This window comes from Hordeum vulgare, chromosome 7H, assembly GCF_904849725.1.
Source record: "Hordeum vulgare subsp. vulgare chromosome 7H, MorexV3_pseudomolecules_assembly, whole genome shotgun sequence".
NCBI lineage: Eukaryota > Viridiplantae > Streptophyta > Magnoliopsida > Poales > Poaceae > Hordeum > Hordeum vulgare.
This window is the reverse complement of record NC_058524.1, coordinates 269,935,862-269,946,706: the sequence shown is the minus strand read 5'-3', so window position 1 is coordinate 269,946,706 and position 10,845 is coordinate 269,935,862.

Genomic DNA, 10,845 nt, shown 5'->3' with positions numbered 1-10,845 from the left:
CTGCATTTGGGATGAAGTTGAACGTCGTACCTGAAGCCGCAACATCAAGTACTTCAAGGTCTAGTGGAGCAACGTGGGAGCGTGAAAACTATCTTAGATCCGAGTTTTAGTACCTTTTTAGCACTTAGCTTAGGAATCTCGCGGATGAGATTCTTATAAGGGGGATAGGTGTGTTGCAGCCTATTTTTGCACCACTTTGTAACTTCTGTTTCCTTTTTAAAATTTGGAGTCAATTAAAACTTTTTAAGAGAATGCTATGAGTACTTTGATTGTCACTGCTTGTGTATGGGCTTGTGAGTAGCTGAATAAAAATAACTTTTTCTTTAATAAATTTGCATCTTGACTCCAAACCCCTACCATTTGTCATACCTTGGGTATAACACCAGGAGGCCATTTTCATAAAATATCATTTCAACAAAAATCCTTTTATTTATTTTTGTAGCTTCAAACCCGTGCCTTGGTATTTGCACTACAAGTCCTAGATTTAAAGGGAGTGCTTTTACCCAAAGATTTTATTCTCATTCTATTACTAAAATAACTCTTCAAAACCATAAAATATTTATTTTTAAAGTTATTTTTCCATTTTACATATATGCCATTTTCCAAAGCCAGAAATGGTATTTCATGGTGAAAAATTATTTTTTTACCTTACAAAATTTTGATAAAATTTAGGAAGACTCAGAGGACCTATATTTTCCATACATAAGAGTTTCAACCCCTAGTCATAGTCAAAATTTTGGAATAAATCCTTAAAGGCCATTTCTGTGTGTTTTGATCTTTTGAAATACTTCCAAAGGAAATATTCTCAAAATTCCAAGAAAATTTTAGCATCTCCCACATGCTATATGTGGTGATCATGCGAACGTTCACTCCCATCCAAGGTGGTTTCGTTCACCAAATAATCTTGAAAACCTTTGTGTCGAGAACCAAGTTGGAACTACTCTACATTGCCAAGTTTGTCCAATTAGTCTCAAACTTTGCAGGAGTGTTAAAAACCCCAAATAAGGAGGGCCTGCCAAGAATTGCATTTGTGGGAATTGAATTGATCACATTTTCCCACAAGATTGCAGATCTACCCATTTTTGGGTATTTCCAAGTCTACATTATCAAACACGCTCAACTGAGCTCAAATTTGGTAAAGCCTCCTAATTATGTCCACCATCCAATCCTGTTAACTATAAAAGCTATTGGAGGAGGTTAGCTCCCTCAAACTAGAAACAAACACCTTCTGCCAGTTTGGAAAACCAACAACTACCACTGCCAACACTTACTCCCTTCACTCCAAACTTGTCTCACATGTTGCATGTGCCTCCCCACAGCCGAAGCCGAGAGATCTAGCTCCAGTTCAATGAGAGGGACCAAAATCTTCTATTTACCATTTGAAACAACGTTGGCAGCACTAGGTTATCACTCGCCCTTTTGACCAGCATGATTCCCCTCGGGCCCAAGCATCCAAAGAGCATCAACTCCACCCCTAGACTCCCCCAGACATGGACAGGACGTGCCAGTGCGCGTCAGCATGCCGTGGCATGCCAAAGATACGCTCTTGACGCGCTACAGTGCGCAACTGAGCCCAGGGAGGCCATCCCCGGCTAGATCCTGCCCCCTCCCATGGCCTCTCTTTGACTGCATCGTCGACCGAGGCGAGAGCCGCATCGGGCCCCTCTCTCCCCCCTCTTCTCTTCCCCTGGCGACGCGTGCCCGCGTGCACCGGAACCAGCGAGAAGAACCTCGCCACCACGGCGCGCCAAGAGCCACCCCCGCTCATCCCGAAGATTCCCCTCGGTCTGAAAGAACCTCCGCAATACCATGATAACCCACAAGTATAGGGGATCAATTGTATCCTTTCTCGATAAGTAAGAGTGTCAAACCCAACGAGGAGCTAAAGGTAGGACAAATATTCCCTCAAGTTCTATCGACCACCGATACAACTCTACGCACACATGTTCGCTTTACCTAGAACAAGTATGAAACTAGAAGTACTTTGTAGGTGTGATAGGATAGGTTTGCAAGAAAAGAAAGAACACGTAAATAAAAACTAGGGGCTGCTAAGATAAAGGAACAATTACGTTAGTTTAACGAGTGTGGAAAAGTGGTGGTAGGAGTTGCGGAATTGTCCCTAAGCAATTGACTACGTTACTAGACCGATAGCAAGTTTTATGTGGGAGAGGCCTCTGCTAGCATGTCATCCCTTACTTGGAATTATATGCACTTATGATTGGAACTATTAGCAAGCATCCTGTCACATCCCTAGATACTCCTTTGATGAATAGCAAGGTTGTGCTCATATCTTCATTATTGCATCAGAAGTGAAATGGAAAAACAAGAGAAAAATCCTAGCAACTCTATATGCAAAACCATTCAAAGTGGTGACAAATCAATGAACCCAAAAAGGCCTCCATAAAAGTCCATCATTTTTGATAAATCTTGGAAAACACAATTTAGGATTTGTTTTCTTTTTAAAAATACCTTTGGTATTTTATTTTAAACCCAAAAGCCACTGAAATCAATTAATTAATTGATTTCCATTACTTCCTAGTTTTACAAAATGTTGAAACTATTATGTGGCATTGCTTAGTTTTTATCTCTGTCACATAACACTAACTTAGGGTTTATAAAATATCCAAACATTTTACTTTAAAACCTAAACCTAAAATGCCAGAAAGAAATAAAAATAGAAAAAGGAAAAGAGAGAGAGAGAAGCTTAATCTGCGCTCACCTCCAAGCCCAACCCACTGGCCTCTGCCAGTCATCTTCTACCTCTGCCAGAAGGCAGAGGCGAGACGAGGCACGGCGCCGGGCGAGCCAGCTCCTGCTTCGCGCTGGCGGCCCCCCGATGCATCCATATCCGTCTGCGGCCACCACCTAGCCCCCCCCCCCGAGATCATCCCTCTCCAGTCTCTCCCTATCCCTCTGCTTCTCCCTCCCCCATGGATTCCAGCGAGGCCGTCGCCGCCGTTAGTCGCAGCCGTAGCCGCAGGCTTCCCCTCACCTTCCTGACCGGCTCATTAGCTCCGGCTCGTCGAGAAGCTCCTCGCCGTCAACCTCTCCGAGCACCCGAGCCACGGAGCTTCGCCATCACCGTCGTCCCCTTCACCTCCGGCCGCCGGACCTTCCTCGTCGATTCGCGCCAACCAAGGTGTCCCCGAGCTCGTCGTCTGCTCCAGTCGATTCCTTGTGAGCCGCCGGACGCATTCCCCCTCCCCTTGTCGATCTCCCCTTCCTCCCACCATGCTAGCTGTCGGAGCCGAAGCCCCTGCCGCCGGCCATGGTGTCATCGTGGTTAGCAACCCCGAGAGCCACTGCCGAGCACCCCGGCGTGCTCAGTGAGCTCTCCTGAAGCCGTAGCCGTCCCAATCTCTTCCTCCCGTGCCTTCTAGCGCTAGCCTCGCCGTGGCCGAGTTTCGGTAGCCGCCGTGGCTCGTCGCCAGGGCTACTCCGGTGACCTAGCCCCCCCTTCGGGCCCCCTTTGCGATGCGGTCGAGCCTGATCTTCACCCCAGTGCCTTCAGCGCTTCTAACCGAGCCCCATAGGCCGTTTTGGAGCCTCTCCGGCGAGCCTCCGCCGCGCCCGTGGTCGCCGCCGGCCAGGCCCGGGTAGCCCTGACGTGGCCAGGCATTAGCCACCACTAACCCCCTTCCCAGAGACGCTGACATAGGGCCCCACGCGTGGGTCAAACTCCCATTAGTGCGGGTCAACGCGGGATTAAGCTCTGGGTCGCTGACCAGTGGACCCCACTGGTCAGGTTTGACCTGGCCCAGGCGCTGTTGACTGCTGACGCAGTGATGACATCACAGTGACGCAGTAATTGATTTTCTGCTTATAAATTAATTCCAGAAAATGCCTAAAACTTGTAAAAATCATAGAAATTAAAATATAACTCGGATGAAAATAATTTATATATGAAAAAGTATCAGAAAAATACAAGGAATCTGATTATGACATTCTCATGCATGTTTGAAAAAGTTAACAACACCCAAATAGGCAAAATGATGAATATGGTAAATTTAATAAATAGTTTGGAGTTGGAAATTGATACTTATTTGATTTCCACTTCAATTACTATGCTCAAACATTGGTCAATGCAAATCAGTACCTCAAAATACTAACTCCGTACATGTTGGAACAATTTGATTTGAGCATCAGGTCGAATCAATTATAAGGGTACTTGGAAAGATACCCGTCTTGAAGTGATGTTTGAATCCTAATTCAAACCAACTTCAACTTAAGAAATGATAGCCACATTAGCCCTGCCACCTTTCATTTCATGTCTTGAGCATGCATCATAGTGTTGCATTTCCGTGAAGTAATTGTTGTTCTTTCTTGTTTGCCGGTGTTGTTCCCCCTTGCTAAACGATGTTTCCGACGATGTGATCGTTGACATTGATGAAGACTCATTGCTATCTTCAGACGTGTCAGGCAAGCAACCCCCCCTTGAGCATATTGAAATAAACCCACTCTCTCGCTCCTGCTCTCTTTTACTGCATTAGGACAAACACGATTCAACTGTGCATGTTATCGGTAGTTGAACCCATTCCTCTGCATGACCTGATTTTGTCACAATAAATAGTTGAAACCACTTAGCATGAGTAGCAACTGCTTGAGCCTTGTTGTGCTTACTCATCCATGCTTGTTTACAATGCCTGCTATGCTTAGAGTCGTGCCGGGTCTGATCCATCTGGATGATGAATCGGAATGGTTGTGATCATGTTCTACAGTGTGAGGGTAAATGTGTGAATATGATTTGGTAAAGGTAGCGATGAGAGGCCATGTAGGAGTACATGGCGGGTTGTCTCATTGGGACCGTCCTTAAGAACTGAGTTCTGTGTATGTTATCCAAGACAAGATACTACCATGCATTGGGCCCTGAAATATGACCCCGCTTGGCTTATTAATTGCCTTCATCTCTGTCCAGGAATTGCAATTAGTTTCTGGTGTTTGTAGGAAAACTGTTGGCGGCCATGTTTAGCTCTGCCCGACGGGGTAGGCTTCACTACGGTAGATACACAGTGGCACGGTGTACCAAGTGGCACCCGAATGGTGGGCTTGGGAACCCTGCGCGCATCGTTTGGGGCCGTAGCGGAAACCTCGGCCGGACTTCCTTGCAGGTTCAGTCTCAAATAGGCGATAAACCTGGACTAGGGTCTTGTGTGGTTAACGGTCGTGGCCGACACCCACGCCAGTGCTTCCGCTTGAAGGTTGCCGAGATGCATGACGTGCATATGGTGCTAAGTGGTGGGAGCATGTGTGAAGAATTATACCCCTGCAGGGTGATTCAATCTATTCGAATAGCCGCGTCCTCGGTTATGGACTACTTGGAAACATTACGTGGTACATAGACAAATTAAATGGATACTCTAAAACATGCAAGATAAGTGTGAGTGCTATGGAAGGCCTTCTCGTAGGGAGACGAGAGTGGATCCATAGTGGTGTATTGAGTTGGTGAATATGTGGACTCGTGTGCGCTATCCCACCTCAAATAAAGAGCTTGTAGTCGTGGTACGGGTTAGCCAAGAGTCAAAGCTGGCTTGCTGCAATCAAACCCCACAATCCCTTCATTGAAACATGATGCATATGTGGATAGTTCTGATGTAAGACTTGCTGAGTACTTTTGTACTCACGGTTGCTTTATTTATGTTTTGCAGAGAAGATTTAGTCTCATTAAAAGGTTCTACGCGATGTGTTCGATGTTGACCGGAATAGCTTGGAAATCCCAGACAGAGGTCTAGCTCCTTTGGTAGGGTCGTAGTAGCTTTTCAGGCTCTTCCAGCCACTTTTAGTAGATGTCTGTACCCAGACATGAATTGCTTCCGCTTGTTGTTTGTATGACTTGAGTGTCGGGTCACGAGACCCCTTTTTGTAATATCATACTATGTTGACTTTTATAAGTCTTTAATAAATGCTTGAGTCATAGAGTTATGTTGTGATGCCATGTTGTATCTACACATATCGTGCATAATGTGTGTATGTTTGAAATGCATTATACGTGTGGGATTCGACACCTAGTTGTTTGCCTTTAGTAGTACTCCTTACAGGGAAATGCCTCTTTGTGATTCCATCGAGCCTTGATAGTTTGCTACTGCTCGGGACACATTGATTGACCGGCATGTATCCTTCTTTGCTGTTGTGTCTGTCCCCTCGGGGAAATGTCACGCGATGTAATGGAGTCCTTGTAGCTTGCTACGACTCGTCTACACACGCTGATGACCAACACCTGCTTTGCTGGGTTATGTATGCCTGTCCCTATACGGTTGTACCGCTGGGGTTTATAACTAGTCATGTCGACCCTTGTTCTTTGTCGTTTGAACGCTAGCAGCATATTCATATACGTGAGCCAAAAGACGCAAACGGTCCCGGCCAAGGTAAGGTGGCAGCCGTGGAGTTTACCGTGCGTGCGGCCGCAAAGTGATGTGATGTGTTACAGGCTAGGTTCTTATGACTCAGGGTCGGGGTCCCGACAGCTTTGGTATCAGAGCTTGACTGCCTGTAGGATAACCAAGCCAAACTGGTCGATGTTGAGTCTAGCAACTCTTTAGTTATATAAGGGAATTGTTTGTGGAAGGGAACGTAAGGCTCTTTTTACTCCTTTCCTTGTGTCATTCTTATTCAGAGTCACCCTCTTCTTTATTCTACAGGGTTTAAGAATTAGGCTTCTCATCTATTCATTAGGATGACGAGTTACTATGTTGGAGACTTATAGAGAAGTTGTTGTCTTCCTGGATCAGTGTCTCCCTAAGAATTCAATTCTTATGTTGTTAGTTTTCTTGCACGTTGCCTCATATTTCATGCCCGTACAGCCATTATGCTATCCGAGTTTTCCAAAGTTCCCAAATAGTCTGATGCAATTGCAAATTCCCTCCTCCTGAGCTAATGTCTTTTGGCCAGACAAAGCACACTAATAATTGTGTTGAGGTACTTTATTACCTCGACATTTTGTTGAAGTGCTAGGAAAACCTGTCACCTCGAAAGCTACCCAATAGTCTAGATGTGTGGTATGTCTTCCAGTGTGATAGTTCTGGCCATCATTTTCAAAAAAAAACATCTCGTGATGTTAACTAGCTTGTAGGTACTCTATTTCTGGGTCTTTGAATCCAAGGATCATTCTGCTCAGCTCTGTTGATAGTGTTGTTAGTTCCTTTAGAATGTTTAGTAACCTTGTTTTAGTCCTCAAGGTGCGTGGTATATCATTCTTCCAATACCATGGACCATCTCTGTCAAAAGTCCTTCGTGAATTTAAGATCATAATAGGAGTGCTCGTGATGAGTTCCCCACTCCATATTGTGACTCTGTCAACTCCGCCTTTCTGCATGGGTTATCTGGAAGAATTATGTTGAACTCGTTCGACATTCTAATCCATGCATCCATAACTCAAGAAATCATGTGCTTCTGAGTTGCCCCTCTTTAGTTGGATTTTGACCTTCATCTATGATAGGATAGTTAAGAGTAGTTGTGCATCCATGTCATCGATGCCTATTATTCTTTTAGTCTATCAAGTTGTTCTATTCTCGAATGACTGGGAGAAGCAAACTCCAGTACTTTATCCATTTCTTGGATTGGGTCAAAGTAGTTGCAATCCGCAGATCGAAATGCTAAACCAGCTTTTGTTCTGTTCTATCTTGGAGCATTATCTTCTCTTGTCAAGATTGTCGCGGGAATTGCACCATCTCTTATGAGCTCTTGATGTAGTGATACTTTTCTCTATCATTGTTCATTCCTCGGTTTTCGTGTTGGTTGTAACCGGAATATCGACAAGTAAACCATGATGTGTGAAATCAATACTACTAGCAATGTTGTTGCTTGGTAGCTAATGGACAATAATTTCACTCTTATGGTGATGGTGATTGAATCGTCATCCTAAGACTGACCGTGCTACCTAGTCCATGTTTCATGGTGCACCTTTTGATCAATGAGTTAGGATTTTGTCAATCCCTCGTTCTAATGATCACATCATCTTGCCCTAAAAAGCAAGATTGTTCTCGAGCTTAATAATATGTCGGTGGTTCGTGATTTTCCGAATATCTTCTCGGAAGTATTACCAGGTTGTTTCCTGACTGTTATGATAGAGCTCGTGATCAAGTTGGTTTTTCTATAAACCAACCCCTTCTCCAAGAATCCGTATTGGTTACCCCGAGCTAGTTGGTTAAGCTAAACAACAACTTGGAGAGTTGGAAGATAAAAGCTTCGCCTAAACTCAGCTCATTTAAAAGGGATATCTTTCTGTTGTGTGAGTCTAAAGGAAGATGATATTTTCATCGGTTGATTCGTGTGATCAATTGTGGCATATATTATCTTGTTCAATTTTGAGTTGAGTATGGGCTATTGTCAAATCAAACTCAGAACCAAAGATTTTAGTAACGGTGTCTTACCCATGGATCTATGTGAGCATACATCGTTATATTCTTTGATCTGACCAATGCTATTATCTTTCTCACATAGTTGTGGAAATCCATTTACATGGGTATCTTGATGAATTGTTGTTGAGCCCATCGGCAACATTCTCATTTGTTCCATGATCTATGTTGGACATTAAGCTAGTGCTGGAAACTTTGTAGACATTGTCTTCGTGTCTCGTGCACGAGGTATATGTTAGGTGTAAGAAGTGAATTCCTCTAATTCATGTGCATCTGATGCAAGTTGCCGCCGTGAATTCGAGAAAAGTTAAATTGTTTCTTTGGAATCATCCCAAGTCAACCATGCACGTGCGAAGTATTCTATGGTTTGATAGACTGATCATCTTCCCTCCATATGTATCTCCTAGCACACCAAGCCACTGATTGATTTGTTCAAGGAAAAGAAGGTAAGTGCCATTCCTGAAGGTACCAGACGGACTTGCACATGGCTTCGTTATCCGCAATGATGGTTCCCATCCCAAACTCGGTAGTGTTTTGTTGTAAGACTTTTCATGTGTTCACAGTTGTCTTGGGCAGTGTGTTCACGTGGGTCTTGCGATCCAACTCATGTTTTGGAGTTGTCTTCCATAGTTCATTCCCTGAGAATCTCGCAACGTTATCTCGTCGCTTTGTGTTGCAAACTTTCTTTTTTGGACATGCTGAGTCTGAAGCATCGTGTCACCAACCGGAGCTGAATCTCAGGCAGTTATAATGGTTGGAACTTCCCCAAGAATTATAATATTGGTCTCTATGTAACCTGGTAAAGTGGTGAAATGGCTAACACACCTAGCCGGAAGACTTGATATTATAATATCTTGCATCAGCAATCTTAGCCATCTTCCTTGTGGTTTTTGTATGATCTATTTTATAAGTTGTTCCTCATGGATCCCCTTTGGTCCCGAAGTCCGACCTATACTTGATGCGCTAGATATCAAGCACGATCTATAATTGGGTTGTGCTAGTACATCAAGGAGAACATTAGAAGCGGAGTGCTAAATGTCTCTCGGTCGATCAACCAGATTTCGTTCCCTTGGCACAGCTAAGGTGAAATCTGAGAAAGTGTTGTCTTCCTTTGCATCTGCGTCCTCCATAACTATTCATCATGGTAGTATGTTGTGTCACCAGGATCCTTGGCACGGATGTTGGTAAATCTTGATGAATATGGAAATGCTCAAGTTCTTGAGAGCACGCTCAGACACTAGGTTAGATCCTCGGTAATACTTGGAATGTGCAATCCGTTCGCCGGGTTGTTCTATAACCCTAGTTTCTTTCCAACTGAGCATGCCATTCTTTCAAATTCCTTCAAACAATCATTTGTGAATTGCCTTACTCCGGTATGAAGAGTTTCAATGATCTTTGGATCAAAAGTAATTCTTTTTGCCACTTAAGGGAATAACTCTACGAGTCACCTTCCTAAGGTGCCCCGTTGTGGTATGAAGGGTAGCTTAATCCTCTCTGCTTTGAAACCTCGCCACCATCTGATTAAGCAGGGATTTGTTGCCTACCAATCGCACCTCTGTTATATGTCTCATTTTCTCATCCATGTTTTGGTGTTGTGTCTCAGCTCAAGGGACGTTCCTACGTCTCATTCTATGAGTTGATCTTGAGTTGTGCGATTTTCGAGGAGATTGAATCTTGTGTAGTCTCCCTGTTCTTTGTCGTCAAGCTAGATGAAGACCTCAAGGACAAAGACGTCAAGATCAACATGGTGCGATGAATCAACGTCCTCGAGAGGAGCAAATGGATCGTGAAGATTGTGATAGTTTAGTGTTCCCTCTTCCTCCTCCCGACTACGCCTGAATCTCGGGACGAGATTATTATTTAGTAGGGGTGAGTTGTCACATCCCTAGATACCCCTTTGATGAATAGCAAGGTTGTGCTCATATCTTCATTATTGCATCAGAAGTGAAATGGAAAAACAAGAGAAAAATCCTAGCAACTCGATATGCAAAACCATTCAAAGTGGTGACAAATCAATGAACCCAAAATGGCCTCCATAAAAATCCATCATTTTTGATAAATCTTGGAAAACACAATTTAGGATTGGTTTTCTTTTTAAAAATACCGTTGGTATTTTATTTTAAACCCAAAAGCCACTGAAATCAATTAATTAATTGATTTCCATTACTTCCTAGTTTTACAAAATGTTGAAACTATTATGTGGCATTGCTTATTTTTATCTCTGTCACATAACACTAACTTAGGGTTTACAAAATATCCAAACATTTTACTTTAAAACCTAAACCTAAAATGCCAGAAAGAAATAAAAATAGAAAAAGGAAAAGAGAGAGAGAGAAGCTTATTCTGCGCTCACCTCCAGGCCCAACCCACTGGCCGCTGCCAGTCATCTTCTACCTCTGCCAGAAGGCAGAGGCGAGACGAGGCACGGCGTGGGGCGAGCCAGCTCCTGCTTCGCGCTGGCGGCCCCCCCATGCATCCTTATCCGTCTGCGGCC